General features: G+C 35.9%; 1 protein-coding gene, 1 non-coding gene and 1 pseudogene across 3 annotated transcripts in view; all 3 read right to left on the bottom strand.

The window, feature by feature from the left end:
* The window catches only part of Eeig2 (EEIG family member 2), an 87,935-nt gene that overhangs the window by 49,719 nt on the left and 18,881 nt on the right, over positions 1-19,335 (bottom strand). The window lies entirely within an intron of this gene.
* Positions 4,386-12,252, bottom strand: LOC114080395 (zinc finger protein 24-like; annotated as a pseudogene).
* LOC114080465 (U6 spliceosomal RNA) lies at positions 6,522-6,627 on the bottom strand. The gene has a single exon (XR_003580614.1). It is a non-coding gene; the product is annotated as a U6 spliceosomal RNA (small nuclear RNA).

Here is a 19,335-nt window from a genome sequence, read left to right as displayed (position 1 = left end):
AGTGGAAATCCATATGCTGCAAAATGAAACTAAACCCCTATCTCTCACCATGCACAAAACTCAACTCAAAGTGGATCAAGGACCTAGAGATCAGACCAGAGACCCTGCACCTTTGGACCCAAATTTAAGACACAAACCACAGCAATATCTTAAAATGTTATCAAGTATTCTAAGAATTAACACTTAGATACAAAAAAGCTATTAATATTGCAAAGCCCTAAAACCTTGCTTTAAGTTCTGTCACTTTTCATTTATTTGTGAAATATCAGTAATTCCTCAACCATACTAATTACAGAAATATATTTTAGGTTTTTATCTAGTTTGAAATATCCTTAAAAAATAAGTGTATTCTAGATACTAAACAGCACATGCTATCATTTGCACAAATGCAGCTTTAAGTTGAGTAACAAAAATTTAAAAAATCAAGTGAACTGTATGTGGATATCTCTTTTTAAAAAATAAATAAGCAGGAAAGATGTATTCACAGAAATATTTATCTGGTCTAGCAAGAGAGAAGATGAAGCCAACATTAAGCCTAGTAGGCTAAGAAACAAGAGATTAAGAAACTGTAGCACAGAATTAGAAATATGGGCAAATAATTGAAATTATAGTGTAGAAGAGAGATAATAAGTTTTAACAAAGAATATGACATTAAATATTAAGGGGGAAAATATACTTCCATAACCCTATGTCCAAGTGTACTTAAACACTATCTACTTATTATCACTTTCTTTGCCCCTAGGTTCAAGCTTCTTAAAGATGATACTAATGCCAGGTGTGATGGCACATGCCTGTAATCCCAGCAGTTTAGGAGGCTGAGAGAAGAGGATTGTAAATTCAAAGCCTGCCTCAGCAAAAGCAAGGCACTAAGCAACTCAGTGAGACTTTGTCTCTTTTCAAAACAGGGCTGGGGATGTGGCTCAGTGGTCAGGTGCTCCTGAGTTCAATCCCCAGTACTCAAAAATAAAATAAAATAAAATAAAGATGATACTAATGATAATGGTGACAGCATTTAGTAATGAGAGCTTTTCACACACCAGATACTGCTGTGGGGATGTTACATATATTAACACATTTAATCCTCAAAACTGTCTGAAGAGGGTACTGTTGGCTCCATTTGCTAAACAAAGGAAGTAAAATACAGAGAAAATAAGTGACTTGTCCAAGGTCACTTAGCTAAGAAGCATTAGAACTAGAACTTGAAGAAATGCCTACAGTGTAGACATTGTCCATCTCCTCACCTCCCAGCTACTTTTCAGTGTCCCTAATCAGGATTCTACCTTCACCTCTCCACTGAAACTGCTTACCAGTGAGGAACTAATTGCCAAATCCAATGGGCTCTTTTTAAATTATCATAATTGATCCTTTCATATATTCTTGGCGATGGGGATTGAACCCGTGGTCTTGTGCATGAGAGGAAAGCTATATCCTCAGCCCCCATATATTCTTGAAATATTCTTCTCTCTTTCAATTTCTGTGACTATTTCTTCTCAGTTTCTTGTTCCTGTTACCTTAAAATGTTGATGTCCAACAAGTTTCTATCCTTGGCTTTTACTCCGATCTTAACTATTATTCATATACTGAGAACTTATAAAACTAAGTTTTTTTTCCCTATGTTCTCCTGTTAATGGGAGATCCAACCTGGTACTGCTGGCCTCTAAGTAATGCTTTAGGCCCATGACATCTGTCCATCATGGCCCTCACCAGCAGACTAGTTACCAGTTTGACTATGTAGTTAAACTAGTCAATAGTTTGCCTAGCATATGGTAGACTGTTAGTTGTTTATCCACTATCCAGTCTCTCCTTTTCCTTAACAGAATCCTGATTTTATTCAGACTGGCTATGTGTTCACTTAAAAGACTACATTTGATAAGTCTCCATGCAGCTAGGGGTAGGCATGGAATTGAGTATAAATGAGAAATAAATGGAAGCAACTGGATGTGATTTCTGGAAAGGCACAATAAAAGAGGGATAGTGGAGACACATCCTTTTACCTTTTACAATTTCTTCCTTCCTCTGCCTGGAAAAGCTGCAAGATGGTGGTGCCAAGAAAGTAGGAAGGTGGGTTCCTGATAAACATATCCCTGGACTGTCTCCATCCAAACTTCATAAATCTCCTTATTTAAAATGTTTGAGTTTTGTTACATGCAGCTGAACTGAATCCTGATATAGTCTAGATCTGTTCATTCCTGAATGAAGATTGTAAGAGTTTGCTTAGTCAGCCTTTTCACTGCTGTGACTAAAACACCTGAACGGCATAATTGTAGAGGAGGGAAAGTTTATTTGGGGGCTCACAGTTTCAGAGGTCTCAGTTCATGGATAGCAGGCTCCATTCCTCAGGGCTTCAGATGAGGCAGAATATCATGGTGGAAGAGTGTGGTAGAGGGAAGCAGCTCACATGACAATCAGAAAGCAGAGAGAGACTCCACTCTCCCACAGTGACACCCTCATTGAACCACTTCCTCCAGCCACACCCCACCTGCCTAAAGTCACCACTCAGTTAATCCCACCAGGGATTAATTCACTGATTAGGTTAAGGCTATAACCCAATCATTTCTCCTCCAAACCTTCTTGCATTGTCTCACATGTGAGCTTCTGGGGACACCTCACATCTAAACCACAGCAGGGCTCAAATGTTATTCCCATTGTGGTAGGTGCCTCAGGAATCCCACAGTCCCACTGCCTTCATTTAAGGTTACGGTATGGTTGAAATGCTTTGAAATCTATTGTATATATTTTTCATGACTTGCATAGACCCACTCAAAGAAGCCACAAATCAGCCCAGGTCTACTTCCTGTGTGGGTTAATATACCCTTCAGATACATGAATACTGCCTCCAAAGTAGCAGAGTGACATACATACTAGGACTCTAGAACAGGTTCTATAGTGAAAAGAAAGTCCAGTAAGCCAAGAGATTGGGTTGGAATGGGTTGGAATGAACTAGATCTGTGGAAAGTATATCTGCCTCCTAATTACTTTACAGCATGCATAACAAAGAATTTTTATTGAAGAAGAAACCCACCAATGATCAAGGCAGAAAATAGAGGGTGTACATAATATTATAGACACAGGCTTCCAACTACAGTAAACATTCAATAAATATCTGCTGATCCAATGAACAAGTGAAGTCATTTGTGGGATATAAATTCCTGCCTATTTACCAATTCTTATCTATGCTACTTCCTAACTATTTAGAAATCAAGTCCTTTCCTGTGTCTATTGTCACTGTCCTAATTTAGATTCTATCTCTTCCATGAAATATGGCAAGAGCCCTCTTAATGGCTCCTGCTCAAATCTACCTTCCTCACTGCTACCAAAGAGCTCCTTTTAAAATACAAATGCAATGATGTCATTGTTCTGTTTAAAAATCCTTCGCTGCTTCCTCATATTTTATAAGATGAAGTCCAACCTATTTAAGAGGGAATCTGTGGATAAATCCCTGGCTATCTTTAGTCTTATCTCTTGACACAGTCTATCCTCATATTGCCTGTTGTTCCTATTTACTTCGTACTGTTTCTCAGTGGTGTGCCTCTGTTCATAATGTCTTCTTTCCTTTCATGCCATCTACTCCCTCTTTCCACTTTCAGTCATTTAGTTTAGCATTACCTCTCTAGAAAATTTTCCCTAACTCAGCCCTCAGGTGAAAGCCTGGTGTTCTTTGTGACCTAGTCTTCCTTGGTTCTCTTAATTCCCCAGTGCACTCCCTTCCCCCTATCTTGGAGCAGGGTCACTGGGGGTAGGGCTGGAAGAGCTGGCTGAGTTGGCTTCCCCAACATTCCATTCAGTCCTCCTCCCCCAGACAGGGTCTCATTTCATTTTTCCCTGCCTGTTTTCTGGCAGACTCTCTTGTTATACACATTCCAAATGAACAAACATTATAAATGAATTTTCAAATGTATAAGCTTAAAAAATTACTGATGTATAAGCTTAAAATGTATAAGCTTAAAAAATTACTGGCTGAGGTTGTAGCTCAGTGGTGGAGTGCTTGCCTAGCACATGTGAGACACTGGGTTTGATCCTCAGCACCACATATAAATATATAAATAAAATGAAGGTATTGTGTCCATTTACAACTAAACAAAATATTTTGAAAAAACAAAAAAAATTACTGATAAGTCCTTTCTTAAAAGAAATTCAAGTCAAAAAGATATGCTGGGGGTGGGTTAAGAATAGAAGTTCAGTAGATCAGATAAAGGGGAATGAAGAGAAGGGATGGGGGGTAGGAAATAGAAAGACAGTGGAACGAATCTGACTGAACTTTCCTATGTACATATTTAAATACGCCACAGTGGATCGCCACATCATATAGGACCACAAGACCAGAATCCTAGTTAGAATAAGATGCACTCCATGTTTGTATGAATATGTCAAAATATACTCTACTGTCATGTATAACTAAAAAGAACAAATAAAAAAGAAAACAAACAAAAGGAGGTTATTTGGTAGTGCCCTGTTCCTTGGGACCTGAGATTCCTACTTAGACTATTTGCCTTCTTCAAATATACAAATATATATATATATATATATATATATATATATATATATATATATACACCAACTAATCTTTTTAGTTTCATAACATCAAATAGCTCTGAATTATCAAACAAGATCTAGAAACAAAGATTTTGTTTATGTGCCTAAGGCAATTACTCAGAATTTTTTTATGTAACATTTAATGTGTACACACACACACACACACACACACACACAGCTGTGAGAGAGCTGTGAGAGAGCTGTCCAAACTAAATAAACCAAAAAAGTGGCAAATTTAGTTTGTGAGTTTGTTATACTGGTGGGTTACCATGGAAACATACAAGACTAGTTGGCAACTGAAACAAAAGTCACATTAGCAAATGCTTTCCGTTATGTGAGTCATTAATTTCCTATGAGTTTTTTATGGTTGCTTAACCACTTTCAAGAAACAAAGCAACAGAGTATGATTAGTGTTGAGACTGTGAAAAGCCAACTCTTTCTTTTTTGTTATCTTAGAGCAAAGGAATTCAAATTTATTGGATACTGACTCATCTCCTCTTAGCCACAAAAAGACCCAAATGAAAGTCCCTATATTTTCTTGAATAACTTAAAATACATCACTATATATTTATACTTCAATAAATCTTAATCTATAAAGCACATTTCTTATCATAGTGATCAGAAAAATCTATAAACAGGTTCCCCTCTGCCTCACTTCTTCACCAGCTGGCCCAGGCATTTAGTGCTACGCTTTTAAGCAAGCTCATGCAAATCCCATCTTCCATTTTAAAATTTGATCCAAGCACCAGATATAACCCAAATGTCTGGAACAAGAAGACATTTGTATTTGCATGGATCATTTTCCATACGATAATGTCCATTATAAAAAAAGTCTTTTCTCATATTCAGTATTTTGACTTCCAGAGTTTTTATCTGAAAAGTAGAACCACAGTACTTAGGATTCTCAATCAAGGAATAAATAATTCTATTACTACAATATATTACTTCAATACATTTTTTTTAATGTGTTAGGATTGAAAATTTAAAGTGCTGCTCACTTGCCAGGGAATTTTGTCCTTAACCAAAATAAAGGCAAAATAGGGCTGGGGTTGTGGCTCAATTGGCAGAGCACTTGCCTGGCACATGTGAGGTACTGGGTTTGATCCTCAGCAGGACATTAAAACAATAAAATAAAATAAGAGGCATTATGTCCATCTACTAGGAAAAAAGATTTAAAAAATGAAGGCAAAATAAAGACAAATTTGATCTTTTGAGTCTTTTTCCCTAAAAGCCAAGACAGAGTATTATCTTTTTTTGTGCTGTTGTAGATGGACACAATACCTTTATTTTATTTATTTATTTTTATATGATGTTGAGGATTGAACCCGGTGCCTCACACGTCAGGCAAGCGCTCTACCACTGACCCACAATTCCAGCCCAAGACAGAGTATTATCTTATACTTACATTCATCATTCACCAAAAATTTGTACTTAGTATTATAATTTCTTTTTCTTTTTTTTTGTAGGGTGGTGGTACTGGGAAGTAAACTCGGGCACTTGACCACTGAGCCACATCCCCAGCTCTATTTTGTATTTTATTTAGAGACAGGGTCTCACTGAGTTGCTTAGTGCCTCGCTTTTGCTGAGGCTGGCTTTGAACTTGTGATCCTCCTGCCTTAGCCTCCCTAGCCGCTGGGAGTACATACAAATGTGTACCACGATGCCCGGCTTAGAATTATAATTTCTACTTCCATACTTTTACAACTTTTACTGTTTAGACTATTTTTAAATGATATATGGGGAAACTTTCATTTTCATTAATAAGATGCCCCCAAATAAGATCGAGTGAGTGGCTTTTTTGAGTTTTCCTGTAGGAGGATGGACTGCACTTAGATAAACTGATATATCTCAATGCTTAGATCAAAGTATGCATATATCTTCTCCAATCTAGATGTCCTATTCATTTTTAAAAAAAAAAAATCATCATTACTTCTTATCTGAGATATTTTTTCCTCCAGTGAGAGCAGAATCTTTATTTCAGGGGGAAAAGAAAAAAGGATCACTTCAGGAATCTGTATGTTGTTCTTACACAGGGGCTGTGCTCATCTTCTCTGCATTGCTCTAATTTTAGTATATGTGCTGCAAAGCAGGCGCCTTACCTGAGATCTTAAGGCTCATTCTACTCTGAAGCTCTTACTTGTCCTTTTTTTTTTTCTATTTCCTCAAATGTATATTCAAATTAGGGAAAAGGAATCAGATAATTTTTAAAAGATAGTTTTCAAAATCACTTAAGATGGTTTTCAGACTAGATTCCAGTGTTGCCTTTTAAAGAAGGGAATGTATCTTTACAAAGAACATTTCAATGATCAACACAGAAATAAGGTAATTTTCTAAAAAAGGACACTTTTAAGAAAGGGACAAAGAAGCAGGTAGTTCATTATTTGGAAAAAATATAGAATATAAATATTATGTAGAAAATGTAGGCATTAATACCTGAACTAAGTTTAAAATTTCAGTTTTTAGGCACTTCTTTGAAAATAAAATTATAATGGTTATTAAATTATAATGAAAATAAAATTATAATTTTCCAGTGGATCTTTTGATAGTATATAGGGAAAAGGTATTCTATATCACTTTTGTTTTTACTTTTGTCTTCATTTCTGAAAAAAAAATACCTCTTCTTTTGGCAATGTCTTCTGCATTGTGTCCTCTGATGCCTAAAAAAGTTTGAGCATTGACTGACTATAGGATTTCCCAATTGAACACATTTATAAGATTTCTCCCCAGTATGGATTCTCTGATGATTAATAAGCCCAGAATTCTGGAGAAAGGCTTTCCCACATTCAAGATGTTTATAATGTTCTTCTCTGGTGTTGCGCAAGAGTGGAACTTCTGCTGAATGCCTTCCCACAACCAGCACATCCAGAAGGTTTCTCTCCACTGTGGGTTCTTTGGTGAAGAACAAAAGCTGAGCCCTGCTGAAGGTTTTCCACATTCACCACATATATCCTGTTTCTTTCTAGAGGGATCTCTCTCTTTTTCAAACCTGCCATTTGGGAAACAGTTTTCTTCATATTTGAAAATTGGAGAAACACCTGTATCAAGAGTGCCAGGAACTTTATGAGATTATGTTGCCAAAAGAGTTTCCTGCTTTGTAGCCAGTGCTCCCTTTTCAGGCCTAGTGTCATTATCACAGTGCCCCAGGGAACAGAGTGTCCAGGATGCCTATATGAGCTGGTTCTCCACAGCATCAAGCTCAGAACTCAATATTCCTTGAGCTTCTCTTTGAGATACTACCTCCTACTAGCACTTCCTATCAATGGATAGAATCAGTTCTCTAGGGTCAACCAGTTCACTCTCAAATCCCTCAGTACAGTCCTTGCCTCCTCTGTACTCTGGATGATGCTCTTGAACCCAATTCTGTGCTTCCTTGGGTAGTATTGCAAAAACTGCTCCAGCATTACCAGCCTCAGGATTTTTCCCTTTGTGTGCATCTCTGGCCTGAGCCACACATATCAAAGTTCTCAGAGCTGGGTCACTGTCTCATGGGGCCCAGGTGAATTCTGATATCCACACTGCTCAAATTGCTATCAAAAACCTTTGGGTCAGGGAGACAGTTCCAGGTAATACTTGATCTCTCTTCACTATCAGGATTCTACTCAAACTTCACTATCAGAATTTCCCCCTCTTCATCTAGAGTTGGGATAAGTGCTGAATCTTCTTCCACTAACTACACAGACACCTTGACTTACAGTACTTCAAGAAAATACAGTCAAGGCAGGATGAAAACCTGAGGGAAATGCCCCTCTTTCTTCATAGGTACTCCCCTGGCTCAGGAACCACAACATCTTTGCTGTCCATGGCAGATGCAGAAACACTGCTTCAAATGATTTCCCAGAAACTTCTGGCGTAGGCAGCTCAGAAAGCCAGTTACTTCTAAGATAAAATGATAGAGCTGCTGTATGTGATGTAAAATAAGCAAAGAATTCAGAAGATAAAGTTGCTATGGCCATTGTTTATGCTTCAAAACAGTCAAAAGAAAATCTAGAAAGTTGTTAAAAATAAAAGTAATTTAAAATAGAATAAAAATTATGAACCCAACTTTTGTGACTACTTATTCTACCAGCAAACTACATTATTATTCTCAGAACAATATGCAAAAGTATACTCTTGGCACACATTTAAAATTATATCATGTCTTAGTAATTCAAAGTACTCTAAACTTTTTAAAAGAGTGATTAAAAAAAAAAAAAAAGACCACTGGGGGCTGGGGTTGTGGCTTAGCAGTAGAGTGCTCTCCTAGCACGTGCAAGGCCCTGGGTTCGATCCTCAGCACCACATAAAAATAAATAAAATAAAAGTATTATGTCCAACTACAACTAAATAATAATAATAATAAAAAAACTGCTATGAGGAATGCAGATGTTTGCCAGGTAGCATTGTGACAAGGTTAAGAGGTCATACCCAGAGCCAGGTTCAGATGCTGCCTCTGCTATCTGCCCCTTGTCACTCACACTGGACACATTCTCTAACCTCCCCATATTTCAATTTTTCTCTTCTAAGAAACAGAGAGGGTATCTGGAGAAATGAAATGAAATTACACAGTATTCATAACAGTGTCTGGCTTATAGTGTATCTCAAAAATAAATGCTTAGAAGCTGCTATTATCAAGAATATGTGTAGTAGTTCTAAGTCCATTTAAATTTGTCCACCAAAGTCAAACAATGGACAAATTTGTAAGAAGAGAATTTTCTTCCTCAACATTAATGAAGATTTCTGTGTTAAAAGAGATGTAGCTGAGAGAGAGAGAGAGAGAGAGAGAGAGAGAGAGAGAGAAGAAACCTTTGGGGAGGCAAAAACAAGTAAAATTGTGGCTTTTAACTGCAACATTAAGGTTAAATTAATCTGACATCCCCAGAGATGTCTTTATTTGGCTTAAGTGGGTAGAAGGTAGTATCATTCATTTGGAAAAACTAAACACAAGAATATTTTGTTTTACTTATTTATTCACTGATGCATTTTGCTAGTGGGATTAGGGAGAGGAAAAAAATCTGATTTTGGAGCGGCTCATTTGGAAATGTTTAGTAGGCAGAGAGACATATAGTGCTAGAACTCAAAGGAGAGGTCAGGACTGAAAATACAAATGTGAAGGCCCTAATCATGTAAATGGTCACTGAAGAATGGGAATGGACGAGGCCATTTGGGAACAGTGGGCACAGAAGGAATGGAAGAGAAAGCCTAGAACTCCAAGGACCACCAATACTTTGGGTATTGGAGAAGGTGGGCAGTCAGAGGTGACTAAAATGTCAACAGAGGAAGAAGCAAAGATTAGGTTATCACCAAAACCAAGGGAAAATCTATTTAAGAAAGAATTGCTCAACATTATCAAGTGTGGCAGAGAGGTCAGGTAAGGTAGAACTAAAGAGGGCACACTGGATTTAGCAACAAGGAAGTCACTGATAACACTGGTGAGTGCAGTTTCAGTGAAAAGGTGGAAGCCAGATGACCTTGGGAAATGGAGACAGGGAACACAGACAACTCATCTGAAGTCTTTTAGTAAAAAAGAGAGAATTCAGGGTGGAAGCCAGATGGGATATGACATAAAGGAAGGAATTCATTTTAACATCCAAGAGACTTAAGTGTGCTGTAGTAGGAATAGGAAAGAGCCAGCATGGAAAAAAGCTGAAGATGAATAATGGAGGAGATCCAGTCCTGAGAAAGTCAGAGGGAAGGGATTCAGAGGACAGTTAGGAGAATGGGTGCTGGACAGGAGACGGTATCCTCTTACATTATGAGGAATAAAAAGAAAAGAAAGAGATCTGATATAGACAAATTTATCATTGAATTTTCATTGCCCAGAATTGCTCTAATGAGAACTTTTATAGAAACAGCATAGCACTACTTGGCATGTAGCAGGTCCTCAAATGTTTGTATGATACTTACTTTCCTAAAATGTTACAAAAATCTTTGTAGCTTCATATAAGAAAATACTTCTATTGGATCACACAAATCCTAATGAGAAATATAAATTTTTAAAATAGCATGCATTTTATGGAGTGGGAGAAGGCATTACTGTCTAATAGGGATTAATATTCAAAATATATAAGGAATTTACGCAACTCAATAGCAGAAAAACAACAACAACAACAAACAACCAAAACAAGCAAAAACTCAAAAAAATGGGCTAAAAATATGAATAAACATTTTTCAAAAGAAGACACACAGATGACCAACTGGAATATGAAAGATACTTAACAGTATTCATCAGTGAAATGTAAATAAAAACTACAATGAGATAATACTCCACAACAATTAAAGCAATAGATAAAAGAGAATAAGTTTTAATAGATAAAAGAGAATAAGTTCTGGTCAGGATGTGGAGAAAAGACAACACTTATACAGTATTGGTGGGGATGTAAACTGGTATGGCCAATAAACAAAACAGTATGGAGGCTCCTCAAAAAAAAAAAAAAAAAGAAAAGAAAAAAAGAGCTGGGCACAGTGGTAAACAATTATAATTCTAACTAGTTGGGAGGCTCAGGCAGGAAGATCACAGGTGCGTTAACTTGAGCAATTTAGTGAAACCTGTCTCAAAAGGGCTGGGAGCCGGGTTTGGTGGTTCACACCTATAACCCCAGCCTTGAGGCTTTGAGGCATGATAATTACAAGTCTGAGGCCAACCTCAGCAACTTAATGAGACCCTGTCTCAAAATAAAAAATAAAAAGGGTTGGGCCGGGTGCAGTGGCACATGCCTGTAATCCCAGTGGCTTGAGAGGCTAAGGCAGGAGGATCACAAGTTCAATGCTAACCTCAGCAACAGAGAGGCACTAAGCAACTCAGTGAGACCCTGTCTCTAAATAAAATACAAAATAGGGCTGGGGATGTGGCTCAGTGGTCAAATACCCCTGAGTTCAATCCTGGTATGTGGGGTGGGGTGGGATTAAGCTCAGTGGTAAAGTACCCCTGGGTTCAATTTCCATTACCATTAGACAAATTAAAAATAGAACCATAATATTATCCAGCAATCCCATCCCTGGGTATTCATCCAAAGGAAATAAGCATTATTTGCAATAGCTCAAATAGGGAAACTGCCTTAAGGGATAAATGAAGAAAGAAAATATGAGGTGAAATTATACACACACACACACACACACACACACACATACATATACATGCATTCACACACACACACACACAATAGGTACTATTCAGCCTTAAAAAAAAAAAAAGGTTGAGGAGGAGAAATTTTGCCATTTGCAACAATGTAGATAAACCTGGAGGATATTGTGCCAAGTGAAATAACCCAGACACAGACAAATACTGCTTGACCTCACTTGTAGTACAGAGTCTAAAAGTCAAGCTCATTGAAGGAAATAAATTTATTTGGCTACAGCTATACAAATTCATCAATTCCACACTTTCTAGAAAGAACAATACAGATGCAGAAGACACAATAAAAAATGAAACAAAAAATTCCTAGATTAATTCAAGGAAAGACCTCATAATGAAATTTTGAGAACACACACCAGTCTAGAAAACCAAACACCCCAATTTCAATAAGATTAAAAATCCTGCGAGGACATAGGAAATTAAAATCAGTTTACCTTCTGAAAAAGGTAAAACTAAAAAGAAAGTGAAAGGATCTGGGGTTGGAGTAGAGGAAGGAAGACGAGATGGTACATAGTGGATTTTTAGGGCAATGGAACTATTCTACCTGGCACTACATAGTAGTACTGGATGATGGATACATTCTGCATGGTACTGTATGACGGGTACATCTCATCACACTTATTAAAAGGGTTGGGAATGTAGCTTTGTGAATGAAGTGCAATGAAATGTGAGGTTCAATCCCAGTCCTGCAATTATAAAAAAATGGAGAAAGCAACAAGGGAAGAATATAGAACTCAGAAGTGGATGTAAACTATGGAGTCTATACCTAGTCCAAACTATGCCTTTCAGAAGAAGGTAAAAAATGTTTCTCAGAGATGCATAAAACTATCACCTTTCTGAATAAGACAAAGAAATGTACAATGACATGAAAAAATTTAAAAAAAGCTACATCTTAAAAATTAAGAAAAACTGAGGTTACCTGTTATTTAAAAAGTACTGTATATTTGTTTTTTTTTTTTTTTTTAAACTCTCTCTTTATTTATTTTAGTTTTTTTCGGCAGACACAACATCTTTGTTTGTATGTGGTGCTGAGGATCGAAACTGGGCCGCACGCATGCCAGGCGGACGTGCTACCGCTTGAGCCACATCCCCAGCCCCAGTACTGTATATTTGAACAAAAAGACTTTTTGCCCTTTGTGAATATTTTAAAAACACAGGTGAAAATAATAGCTGTGAACAGTTTCTATGATCACATATTTTATGATTTTATGGTCAGTTTCCTCAAGAAACTTGTGGCTCTTAGTGTATATACCACTGTGTTCACTGAAGCATTACTTGCAATAGCCAAGATACAGAAATAACCTAAGTGTCCCTCAACACATGAAGGGATTCTTTAAAAGGTGATATGGTGGTATATATCCACAATGAAATACTATTCACCCTAGGGAAACAGGAAATTCTGTCATTTATAACAACATAGATGACAGTAGATTAAGTGAGGAGATTATGTTAAGTGAAATAAGCCAAGTAGTGGGAGAAAAAAACCTATGCTCTCACATGTGGAATCTAAGAGTCAAACTCATAGAAGTAGAAAGTATAATGGTGTTTACCAAGTCTCATGTGTGTGGCAGGGAGGCAGGAGGCAGCCGGGAGGGTAGATGGGGAAAAGGGGAGACTTTGGTAAACAGGCTCGAGGTTAAGTTAAATAGGAGGAGGGCTATAATTAACAATATGTGTATTTCAAAATAGCTAAGGCAGAATTTTAAAGCTCTCATCACAAAGAAATGACAAATACTGAGGTGATGCATATGCTAATTTATCTGAAATATCACATGGTACCCCATAAACATATGTGATTAGTTTATTAATTAAAAATAAAACTTTAAGAAGGAATATTTACGGGTTTTTATAGGTACACATAAAGCTTTACATAAACCACAAAATGTTATGATTTAAGACTTCACTCCAAAGCTTTTCTTATGTCCCTGCTTAACATATTTCTCTTGTTCTGGTAAACTCCTGAAGTCTTCTACATGTAGGTCTGTAATAGTTGCATTGTAAAGAAAAGATACAAGAGCAAAGGATAAGAATTTAATGAAATTTTGATATGTATTACAAAAGTATTCTGCTGGTATTACAACAAAAGTTCTTATCGAAAGAGAAATACATAATTCTAGAGAAGTAAAATGTATGGGGGCTTTCTGTAACAGGAATATTAAATAGTGAAGTCAGAAAAGCCTGTATAGGCCACCAAGACATTCTTGGAGAGACAGATAAGGAGAAGAATGCAAAATGTTTACATTATTGAGATTAAGAGTGAAAGAGCTAATGACACAGTTGGGGTGTGACAAAACAGCACAAAGAGTGCTGCAAAACTTTAATGTGAAGGTCCATTCTGGCTGTTTGGGTTATCCTTATGATAATGATATCACAAGGATACAAACTCCTGCAGCTGAAGTAAATTACCATCAAAGAAACAGCAACACTACTAGATAGCTCTACTTTGAAGGAAGGTCTGGGGAGGAGCCTGGAAGGGCTCTATCTACACATCTGTGAAAGGATGAGATTCCAGGGAGGCTATATATAAAAGGCCTGTACTGAGCATTCATGCTGGGGTATTTCTTTAGTGGCACAGTTTTTTTTTTTTCTTTTTTGTGTCTTGAATTTTATTTTCAATATTTTTATTGGTGTATCATAGTTATACACATTGATGGGATTTTTTGTTACATGTTCATACATGCACACATTATAAGAATATAATTTGGCCAATATCACTCCTTAGCACTTTTCCCTCACTCCCCTTCTCCCACTCCCTGGTCCCTTTCTTCTTTTCATCTCCTACTGATTTTTAGGATATCCACCCCAACTTTTGTTTTTCTTTTTCTCTCTAGCCTCTACATATCAGAGAAAAACATAACAACCCTTGATCTTCTGAGTTTGGCTTATTTTGCTTAACATAATAGTCTCTAGTTCCATCCATTTTCTTGCAAATGACATAATTTTATTTTTATTTATGGCTCAATAATCTTTCATCGTGTATGTACACCACATTTTTTTTAATCCATTCATCTGTCGAAGGACACTAAGGGTAGTTCCATAGATTGGTTATTGTGAATTGTGTTGCTATAAACATGGATATACATGTGTCCTTATAGTATGATGACTTTAATTCTTTTTTTTTTTTTTTAATTTTTTTTTATTGGTTGTTAAAAACATTATAAAGCTCTTGACATATCATATTTCATACATTAGATACAAGTTGGTTATGAACTCCCAATTTTACCCCAAATACAGATTGCAGAATCACATCGGTTACACATCCACATTTTTACATAATACCCTATTAGTAACTGTTGTATTCTGCTACCTTTCCTATCCTCTACCATCCCCCCTCCCTCCCCTCCCATCTTCTCTCTCTACCCCATCCACTGTAATTCATATCTCTCCTTGTTTATTTTCCCATTCCCCTCACAACCTCTTATATGTAATTTTGTATAACAATGAGGGTCTCCCTCCATTACCATGCAACTTTAATTCTTTAGGATAAATACCGAGGAGTGGTATAGCTGGGTCATACGGTGGTTCCATTTAAGGAACCTCCATACTGATTTCCATAGTGATTTTACTAATGTACAATCCCACCAACAGTGTAAAAGTGTCCCTTTCTCTCCACATCCTCTCCAGCATTTATTATTATTTGTATTCTTGATGACTGCCATTCTGACTGTTGTGAGATTTGCATTTCCCTAATTGCTAATAATGTTGAACATTTTTTTCATATATTTGTTGGCCATTTGTATTCTTCTTTTAAGATGTGTCTGTTTAACACATTAGTATGTTTATTTATATTTATTAATTAGGTTATTTGATTTTTTTAGTTCTTTATATATTCTAGATATTAATCCTCTCTCAAAACAGTAGCTAGCAAAGATTTTCTCCCATTCTCTAGGTTCTCTCTTTCCATTCCTAATTGTTGCCTTTGCTCTGCAGAAGCCTTTTAATTTGGTGCCATCCCATTTATTAACTCTTAGCATTATTTCCTGAGCTTTAGGGGTCCTATTGAGAAAGAGATTGTCTATACCTGTATGCTGGAGTGTTGACCCTACATTTTCTTCTAGGATTGCATTGTTTCTGGTGTAATAGTGGCACAGTTTTACTGTGGAATCTCCTGCTGATAATGATCACAATTAGTACAAATAAGCTTCATATTATTGCATCACTTGACCTGTCTGACATCACTTTTCATATCTAGGAAACCTCAGAGCAAACAATGTAGGTGAGTTAGAGAAACTGCAAAAAAATATTTAAAACAAAAAAATATTCTTCTTAATTATTTTGAATGCTAAACACGTTTCTTTGAAGGCAATATAATAAAGCAGAGAGTTATATGGCAGCTGGATTTTACATAAGTTAGACTAGCAAAAACAGTTTTCAAATTCATTTTGACTTGTTACCAGCTGATACTATTAGTTTTCTCAAATGAGGAAATGCTAAGTGCTAATATTGAAGTTATTACTGAGTTCCTGGTTGCTGAAGGAAGCCTAATACTTTATTAGTATAATGAATTTACAGTTCTCAACTTATTTAATTGCAAATACATATTATCTGTATTACTAGCTTGATGATTATTTTTCCATTAGTAGAAATTGTGTCATTTATAGTTACTCATTTATAGTTGCTTATAAAAGATTCTTTATTAATTTAGCCTAAAGAAAAATTTTAGAACCAATTATCTTCTTTTGCAAGCTCTATGAACAATCTTTTGTAATGACTTTGCTGGGGCTAATATATCTGAAGCTGTTCATATCTTGGACATGAAAATTGCAATGTTCACAGAACAGTCCAAGCAAGATAGTCATGTGATCTTGCTATAAGTCATTTATTAACAATAAGGAATGACCAAAATGCACAGATGAGACGCAGAGGTGATATTTTAAAAATATAAAACTTACTGGGAATCTGAACAGGTCAAAAAAGATTACCAATAGAAGATAAAATGTTAATAATTTGTTTAGATATCAGCACTAGAGAATTCCCAGAAACTGCTATTGAAATATGGTTGCAGTCTGTGGGCAAGGAAATATATAAAATTTTAACTAGAGAGAGATGTTACTAAATGAGCTTATTCTAATGCTATGCTACTGATGACTCATATGAAACAAAAACAAACATGCAAAGTCTAAAATCAACATTATGTGTAGTTCCTCATTTCATCAGGCTAAAATAGTCTAAGCCACAATGCATGGAAATAGCAAATGATTAGGAGGAGTCTAAAAATTTCTTCTGAAACTAATTACCAGGGTTAAGACAAAAAAAGAAAAAAATGTAAAACAGCAGATGGACTTCCAATCTTCAGTTTGTTTTTAATAGTCGTATCCCTATTTTTTTTCTCTCTCTCTTTTAGTTGTTAATAGTCCTTTATTTATTTATATGCGGTACTGAGACTCGAACCCAGTGCCTCACACATTCCAGGCAAGTGCGCTACCGCTGAGCCGCAATCCCAACCCCCTATTTTCTCTTATGCTATACCTCTGCCCTAACAATGTTCCAGTTTCTATCTTTAAAAATAAATACATAAAATAAAATTGCTACTTGTACTTGTTTCCCCCCTTTTACCTAATTCTATTTTTCTCCTTCTCTTCATCAACAAACCTCCCAAAAGTACAGTTACACTCCGTGCTTCTGAACTTCACTGCCTGCTCACTTGCTCAGTCCTGGAAACCTGGTTTTTGCTCCTAGGACTCAATGAAAGTTCTCCCTCAGAGCTCGCTAATATCTTGTCAAATAAAGAGAGCAGCTCTAACACCACTCCATGTATCCACACAGCCAGAGCCATTTTATTTTCCATATTTTTATTGGTGTATCATGCCCCTCATTTTCCTGAAACTGGTCTTTTTCTACAAAAATTCCATCCTCTGGCCTTTGGGTATTGTTCTATTTGCTATCCCTCAACCACCTTCATATCTTCATATACCTTGCTTGCACCTTAGATTCAGAGATCCAAGAGAAATATGTTTAAAAGATAAAAGCAGTAAATTGGAAACAACAGGAATATCCAAAATGAACAATCCTTAATTTACACTCCAATCCTGAAAGAATATTATGTATGTCACTATTAAAATAACATATGCTAAAGTTCTTAACAACATGGAAAATGCTTATTTTATAATGTCAGCTTTAAACAAAACAAGTTAAAATACATGTATGCAATTTAGTTTCAACTATGTAAAGAAATGAATCAGAGGAAACTAGAAAGCTATACTCCAAAATGTTAATAGTGATAACCGCTGATGGATAACATTTTCCCTTCTTGGTGATTTCATGCATTTTCCAAATTTTCTATACTGATCTTGTTATAATTTTAGAATCAGTGAAAAAGTGAGTTCAAGATCATATTGCTGGGCTGGGATTATGGCTCAATGGTAGAGTGCTTGCCTAGCATGTGTAAGGCACTGGGTTTCGATCCTCAGCACACCAGATAAGTAAATAAATTAAATTGAGGTATTTTGTTCATCTACATCTAAAAAAAATTTAAAAAATCATATCGCCTACAGAAGTAAGCCCAATTTTTATGTTGGCATTCACACAAAATCTAACCCTCAATACACTTTCCAGTCTTGTCCCTCACTATATCCCAAAACATTCTCTGCTCTCTTGCTGGACACTATGTTTTCAACAATGCATTCCTTCATGGTTCTGTCCATGACTTAGCAAGTTTGTCAAAAGTGGGAAATGTCAACCCTGAAGAACTTTGTTCCCTAAACCCTAAGACAGTGCTGGAGGACAATGCTCAGAATCACCTAAGAAAAAAAGAAATTATTTTATTCAATCCATAATGGATATATTGGTAGCAATAATAAATATAAAACTCACAGGCTAACATGACACATGATAACATTTGCTCTTGAGTATAAACTGCCACAAAAATTAAAAATTCCTAATAGAATTTAGATAGATAATCTGATCCTAAAAAACTAAACTTAATAAAAGTAATAGCCACTATATAGATTATGGAGATCAAGATAAATCAGAATAATAAAATATTTATACACTGTACAGATAGGATAATAAACACAAAGAAAAATAATTTCATAATATAAAAAGAGCAAAAAAATAACAAGTAGTTTAATGCCTGAAGCAGTATTTAGTAGATACTCAACAGGTATTTGTTAAATAAAAGAATGTACTTTTCCAAGGAATTAGATTGTGCCTGACGGGAATTAGTCAGAAAAAACACTTGTTTTAGAAAACGACTTTTTTGATATAATTCACATAATATTCAATTTACCTGTTTAAAAAATGTTCAATGGTTTTTAGTATATCAGTATGTGAAATCACCATAATCAATTTTAGAACATTTTTATTACCTCTAAAAGAAAGCTTGCATTCATTAGTAGTCATTCTGTACCTCCCTCCCACCCCTCAGACTCAAGTGACAACCATTCATCTACCATTTGTTTCTAATATTTTGCCTTTTCCAGATATTTCATATAAATGGAATCATACAATATGTGGTATTTTTGTGACTGGATTCTTAACATGATGTTTTCAAGTTTCACTTACAGTGCAGCATGTATCAGTACTTCATTTCTTTTTATTTGCAAATAATATTCCCTTTTATGGATACACCACATTTTATTCAGCTGACAGATCCTGGGGTCATTTAGATAGTTTTCGACTCTTATGAATAGTGCCATATAAAATTCATGTACAAGTTTCTATATGGACATTTTATTTTTGTTTCTCTTGCA

Source organism: Marmota flaviventris, chromosome 10 (assembly GCF_047511675.1).
Source record: "Marmota flaviventris isolate mMarFla1 chromosome 10, mMarFla1.hap1, whole genome shotgun sequence".
In the NCBI taxonomy this organism is placed as follows: Eukaryota; Metazoa; Chordata; class Mammalia; order Rodentia; family Sciuridae; genus Marmota; species Marmota flaviventris.
This window is presented reverse-complemented; position numbering and strand designations above follow the sequence as displayed.